This window comes from Salvelinus alpinus, chromosome 33 (genome assembly GCF_045679555.1).
Source record: "Salvelinus alpinus chromosome 33, SLU_Salpinus.1, whole genome shotgun sequence".
NCBI lineage: Eukaryota > Metazoa > Chordata > Actinopteri > Salmoniformes > Salmonidae > Salvelinus > Salvelinus alpinus.
In genome coordinates this window covers 20275203-20283025 of record NC_092118.1, presented here as the reverse complement: position 1 = coordinate 20283025, position 7823 = coordinate 20275203, and positions in this window count along the sequence as shown.

Genomic DNA, 7823 nt, shown 5'->3' with positions numbered 1-7823 from the left:
AAGACTGGAGTGGGACAGTCAATTGGGGTAGCATCCCCCTCACCTCAATTCAGCATGGAGGCCAAAATGTAGCAATGCTTCAAGATGCAGGAGCAGCACAATAAAATACTATGGTACTATTTAGTTCAGTTTACTATATGCCACTTAACAGATTATTCTTTATCCAGAGCGACATGTATGACAGAGTGCATAATATATATATTTTTTTTTAAATGTGATCTTTGCGGGAATTGAACCCACGTTGTTCAAATAACATGGACCATTTACGGTCAGAGTATTGGATCAAGCCACGGTCAAAATGATTTAAACCCTGGTCTGAGGGTCACATTGGAGAGACAACCCCTGATGCATTGGTTGTGTGGAAACGGGTGCATTGGGGGTCAGGGACAGCCGTATGCTATGAATGCACAATGAACAACATGAAAGCCCAGGCCGCTGTGCTGTCCCTGCACTGTTGGGGCAGGGGCATTGTTTGACAGACAAAAGGCTAACGGTGCCCAGGACAACCCACAGTGCATTTGGCCCCTATGGGACAGAGGATGAGAGACTAAGGGGGAACAAGGGTATCTGGAGAGTACACCCAACCAGATGCCCCCCCTTCTCCTTCCAAAACCAAAACTAGAATTTCCCACCTCACATCCCCATCCTAAAGAGACAACAACACAATGAGAGGGCCTCTTCCTCGCAATAAAATAAGAATGAGCCAGAAGATAAAGAAGGAGAAAAATTTGAGAGCGAGTATGAGGGAGGGGGTTAAAGGACTGAATGTGATTTCTATGATCTTGTAGGAGCTGATGATGGGTGACTAATATTCCAAGACAGAAGAACACAACACACCAATTGTCATACTAAATATGTCATACCCTCTACCCAATACCGTTTAGATTTTTCCCAAATTGAGTTTCTCTGTTTTATTTTTTCTAGTTTCAGATTCAGTTATTTACTCTCAAAACTCCAATTATTTATAGAGAAACATCAACATTGGATGTTCTGAGTCCATGTCAATGCATCAATCAAATCAAAAGGAAAAGAAAAAAACTAACAAATGTAGATTTTTTTGTGTAGATTCCTTTTTTTTGTGTAGATTCCTTTAATTGCGCACCTAAGGCCTGAATCCGGCCTGAGTTAAGCCATAAATTGAATGTTATTTCTTTTTATTCACTTTTCCCCATATGCATATTCTGACCTTGAACTTAAACATGAAAATAGCATGCTGTTCACACCGCTTTTCTTTCAAGGTGGAGATCTAATAAATTAAGGTATGGCAGACCGGTGTGTCTACAGATAAGCCATATTCTGACCTTTACTTATTTCCCTCATAATTCCACCACCTTTATGCACGAGGAAACCATGAATAAGGTCGAGCGAACTGGCTAACTGGCTATACAAAGTGATGGACAAGCACCCACCACACAGACAGGAATTCCCATGCTGTTGCTTCTTCAAAAAGTTACAAGAAATACCAATCACTGGTGCATTATTTTCATATCTTGTGAGAAACTTGTGTAGGTCAATAGATTTTCTAATAAGTTCAATACATTTAATGAATCTTCTAAATTCAACACATTTTGAACATTGTTGAATTCCGTATTAATGTTGGGACCTACTTGATAGTCTGGTAAAGTGCCACCCTGATTCACCCCCTTGCACAGTTATCACAATTTGTTGCTTGGAAAACTACTCCAATCAAAAGGTTTTGTTCAAACACAAGTCAGTATAGACTATCAAGACTGTAGGGGAGACCGGGACCGGGGTTGCAGTTGTCACACTTTTTACTCTTGTGTGTATTTTCAGGCACCAATATCCCTTACAATAATCTTTTCAACATTAATAGAAAGACCAAGTTCTTGGGTTGACATGGAGTTATTAGCAGGGTTGGATGTCACACAGAATGTGGTTGGTTGTCACAATGTTGCTAGTAGCTTATTCCTTTTGTAACAAGAAATTAATCTCTACGGGGTTGCTGCCCCCCCCCCCCCCCCCCCCTTTCTTTGTATTATCTTTTACCAGATCTAATGTGTTATATTCTCCGACATTAATTTCACATTTCCACAACCTTTGAAGTGTTTCCTTTCAAATGGTATCAAGAATGTGCATATCCTTGCTTCAGGTCCTGAGCTACAGGCAGTTAGATTTGGGTATGTCCTTTTACGCGAAAATTGAAAAAAAAGGGTCCGATCCTTAAAAGGTTTTAAGCTATAGCCTATACCATACAGTCTTTGAAATAGCCTTTCTTTGATCGAACAATATTCCTAACAAAATTCAGCATTTTATTCATTGAGAACAACATATTACATTTTGAGTAAATTTGTGTGTGAATGCGTGTTTGCACATGCATGTTTGCGTGTGTAGTTGTGTGACAGAAAAAAATATGTGTGTGAGAGAGAGGCAACGAAGGGAGCTCTTTATAGCACAAGCCCAGAATGGAGCTCGGGATTTATTATATACTGGCAATGGCAATGTCCACGAATAATGTTGTTATAATGGGTTAGATTGTGACAACCAACCCCCCAAATAGTTATAATGGAGTTGATAGTGACATTGAATGCAAAATTCCACTTGGAATTTGGCCTCACCTCAATTTTCCCTCACCTCAATGTTTTGTCACGCTGACATGAATTGACGAGCAGGTGGATAAATTATTTTAAAGAATTCATACAAAGCAACCTCTAGATTGGGAGTATAAGCACTGTGACAACCAACCCCCGAGACAGCCAAACCTGGTCTCCCCTAACTGTGTGCCTATGACTCTAATTTAGTAATTTTCTTTATTCCCTCATGTGTGCTTTATTTTGAATTTATTTACTTAGAAGTGCTTTAAATATTGATTACTCCTAAAGTGTGCTCTATTTAGGTTTACATATTATTTACTTATTTGAGTGACTCCTTTTCATTTGAATTGGTTAACCCCCTTTTGAGTGTTTGTCTCTTTGCGTGAGTGAGGGAATGAGTGTTAAAGGTAGATTCAACTATAAAAAATAAATAAAGAGAGTAGCACGCTCTACATACAAGCTCCAAGTAATTTATTGGGTAAACCACCAATGCTTCAGCATCACCATGCCTTCTTCAGGATAGACTCAGCCAAATGATGTTGCCACGAGCTGCACCGGAGATATTGAGAGAGAGATGCCACACTTTGCTCTCACACAGTCACACACAGTATCTGGCATGTGCATGGGTTTGCTTTAGACTGTGTACAGCATGGTAGCCACGGGACCAAAACAGTGAAGAAGTTGAGCCTAACGCTTCAACGCTCTTAGTTGTTGCTGAAATTGATCCACTAAGCTGTTTACTTTCTGCATCTATGTCACATCACTGAGTCTACCTTTAATAATGCTGCATTCACAACCTTCTTGTTTGGTGGAGTTTTAAGGGGGACTACATCCTGAAAAGTTGTATTGGATTAGGGTCAAGCTTACTCAGAAAACAAATCCAAAACGGAAATGGGAAAACAAAACTTATAATGCCCTCTAACATCCGAAAACAGCATACAAAACAAAACAAAAAAATACTCAGTGCCCTACACAGATCCGAGGACCTGAGAGGATGCCATGCTCCTGCCAGTACTTCATGCAGCCCTTCACCCTTTACATCCCTCACTCCCAAGAATCTTTCATCTTCCGCTACAATAATAGCAATCCTTCTGAGTTCTTTACCACTCCTGTAGTGCAGTTTATCACCGTAACAATAAATGCCCAAAAGTCCATCTTTTTCATGATAAGGGTATCTGAATCCTGCAGCTGACTGCGTTCATAACCAAGTGGGAAGGTGGTATTCACCACAAGAGGCAATCTATCAATATGTTTTTTTAACACTATAATTTGTTTACAAGCATGATAGCTGTATTTTTAGTTTATGGTTAATGGAGCTTTTTGGCCATTAACCAATCGCCGTTTCTCAACGAGTTCAAAGCATGTGAAGGCATCCAACCGGTATTCACGACTTCACAACTAGTAATTAGCACCTTACCACTTGGTTATGAACACAGATTTAGGGACCAGAGCCACGTCCCCCACATCTGAGGAGCATTGGGGTTAATGAGTTGCTACTGCACAATGGCAGCCCTGAGACAATGTTCTGCAGATTCAAGCCAGCAACAGGGTGCCACAGCCGTGCGGCATCCCAAGCCGTGTCCTCAGAGCATGTGTAGACCAGCTGGCTGGAGTGTTTACGGGCATATTCAATCTCCCCCTATCCCAGTCTGTTGTCCCCACTTGCTTCAAGATATCCACCATTGTTCCTGTACCCCAAAAAGCATAGGTATTCTAACTAAATGACTTATGTCATCATGAAATGCTTTGAGAGGTTAGTTAAAGATCATATCACCTCCACCTTACCCAACACCCTAGGCCCACTACAATTTGCATACCGCCCCAACAGATCCAACGCATTCACTATTGCACTGCACACTGCCCTATCCCACCTGGACAAGAGGAATACCTATGTGAGAATGCTGTTATTTGACTATAGCTTAGCCTTCAACACCGTAGTGCCCTCCAAGCTCATCACTAAGCTCACGGCCCTGGGTCTGAACTCCTGCAACTTGGTCCTAGACTTCCTGATGGGTTGACTCCAGGTAGTGAAGGTAGGCAACAACACCCCCGCCATGCTGATCCTCAACACGGGGGCCCCACAGAGGTGCGTGCTCAGACCTCTCCTATACTCCCTGTTCCCCATGACTGCGTGTCTCCAACTCAATCATCAAGTTTGCTGACAACACTACAGTGGTAAGCCGGATGTGGAGGTCCTGGGCCGGAATGGTTACACGTGGTCTACGGTTGTGAGAACGTACTGCCATTATTCTCTAAACGACATTGGAGGCAGCTTTTGGTAGAGAAATTAACATGAAATTCTCTGACAACAGCTCAGGTGGATATTCCTGCAGTCAGCTTGCCAATTGCACGCTCCCTCAAAACTTGAGACATCTGTGGCATTGTGTTGTGTGACAAAACTGCACATTTTAAAGAGGCCTTTTATTGTCCCCAGCACAAGGTGCGCCTGTGTAATTATCATGCTGTTTAATCAGCTTCTTGATATGCCACACCTGTCAGGTAGATTAATTATCTTGGCTAAGGAGAAATTCTCACTAACAGGGATGTAAACAAATTTGTGCACAACATTTGAGCGAAATAAGCTTTTTTTTGTGCGTATGGAACATTTCTGGAAGTTTTTTATTTCAGCTCAAAAAACATGGGACCAACACTTTACAGGTTGTGTTTATATTTTTGTTGAGTGTAATTAGAGCCTATTGAGCATAATCTCTCAGACACCCAGCGCATCCCCGAGGGGTCACAACCTTTGGGACAGTTGTTGCTGAAGCAGATGAAGCTGAGAAGGATCAAAACATTAAGTTTGTGAATTTAGTGGAAACCTGCCCATTTGTAACAAGCATGGTAACAAGCATTCATTGTTACACCTTTGTAATTACAGACCGCAATTACTACTAGTTACATGTTGTTATTACACTATTGGTTTTTATAGTGTAATTACACATGTAATTACACTGTAATAAGGACCCCATGAAATTAAGTGTTACTGATTTAACCACAAAGACCAGGGAGGTTTTCCAATGATTTGCAAAGAAGTGTTATTACTATTCAGGTTCGGAAAACGTTAATGTCCTCAGAGAGGCAATTCATTTTGCAGCAGTCATAAAACATATCACACAACAAAACAAATTTAAATAAAATAAAAATAGCAAAGGATGTTTACAAGCAACTAGGCTGGGTAAGTGGATTTTCATAATAAAATGTAAAAATGGGCTACATGTTAAAGTGCAATTAGTTCAACATTTTGTTAAATTACCGAATTGCATTCGGAATAAAAGAGTACTTGGCCCTGTCTATTTTTTTTAACCTTAGGTAGTCTGTACTTGCGGCCAGAGGGAAGGAGCTGGAATACGGGGTGGAGTAGTTGAGAAGAGTCAACCGCTATATCATTTGCAGTCTGGAGAGCTCTGCCCAGGTAGAAAGATGACAGTTTTTACTGTTGCTGCTCCTTGCTTTTTCCGCAAGTCCTGACTATCTTGCCTAACCTATTTTTTGGTGCAACCTTGATATTCCAGCAGTAGGACAAAATTCTCTCAAATAATGATTCATAAAAGAGAACCACAATGGTTAGGTCAACATTAAAAAAGTGCAATTACCGTAGGAAATACAGTCTCTGTTGGCCTTTCTTAAAAATAGTGTCAGTACACTGATCCCAGGACAGCTTGTTGTCAACGACTAGCCCAAGATATTTGTACTCCACTATTTCAATGGGCTCACCTTTTATCAGTGATTGTGTGTGCATGGTAGTGTTCCTTCGAAAGTCAATCACCATATCCTTTGTTTTGTATGTGTTTTAGATGGGATGACTCACACCAGCCAGTAAAATCATTCAGAGCTGGTCCGTGTTCGGTCTCATCCCCTTCGAGGAGACTGACCAAAGCCGTGTCTTCAGCATATTTGATCAGGTGGCACCCTGGAAACTGGCTCCGGCAGCTGTCTGTATACAATATGTATGTAACCGGTGAAAGAACGCTGGCCTGTGGGGTTCCAACTGAAGAAGTGCACATCTCAGAGAGTGTGTTGACAACTCGTACCTGCTGAGACCTATCAGTGAGGAAGTTGGTGATCCATTTGATAAGCATAGAATCAAGTCCGAAGTCTCCTCTAAGTCTGTCCTTGAGGATAAACGTATTGATTGTGTTAAATGCAAAGGAAAAATCTTCGAAAATGATATGCACGTTTTTGCTGCCCTTCAAATGCATGTACATCTTTTCCTCTCTCCGACCGGTATGCAAACTGGAGGGAGTCAATGAAGTGTTGGTAGATGAGTAAAAAATACAGCCAACATTGAATATCCCTTCGAGCATGGTGTAGTTATTAATGACACTTTGGATGGTGTATCAATACACCCAGTCACTATAAATGTTCCTAACTCAGTTGCTGGAGAGAAAGGAAACTGCTCAGGGATTTCACCAAGAGGTCAATGGGGATTTTAAAACAGTTACAGAGTTTAATGGCTGTGATAGGAGAAAACTGAGGATGGATCAACAACATTGTAATTACTCCACAATACTAACATAAATTAAAGAATACAAATGTTCCAAAACAAGCATTCTACTTTTTGGGGTTACTGTATTGTTTCTAGATGTTACTGCACTGTTGGAGCTAGAAACATAAGTATTTCGCTGCACCTGCTATAACATCTGCAAATATATGTACATGACCTATAAACTTTGATTTGATTTTGCCTTTCCTAGCCACTGTTCTTCTGCACCTGGATTGCTTGCTCTGTTGGGTTTTAGGCTGGGTTTCTGTAAAGCAGTTTGTGACAACTGTTGATGTAAAAATGCTTGCCTGAGTATGGAGTTGTCCCAGATTTCAGTCTCTTCTTTGGCAGGAAAGTCTCAAAAGCCCTACCACTTGGCATTTCGCATGAGTAGCAGCGAGTGAGGGTGAACTACCCATTGTCTCCACAAGGGAGCACTAGTTCTGCCAGAGCTAGGGAGATCTTATTCTGTAATTCATTCAACTTCAGCAGTTACTAGGTCATGAAAAATAAAACTACAGCAGTAGTTTAACAATGTTTAACCCACAATGTAATGCCTTATCATCTGTGTTAGGTTCTGTAAAGAGCAGATATGGGAATGATCATTCAATACGTAGATGATCCAGTATGCTTTACCATGTATTATGTCTTTATGTCCTTCAATGTGATGTCTTAGAATGATCTCCAACATTGATTTCAGGGGACAGTCTTGGGCCTTCCAGGTGAAGAATTTGTCGCAGGTCGGATCTATTGTTGATGCTTTGTATTTCCATTTTTAAAATCCTTCG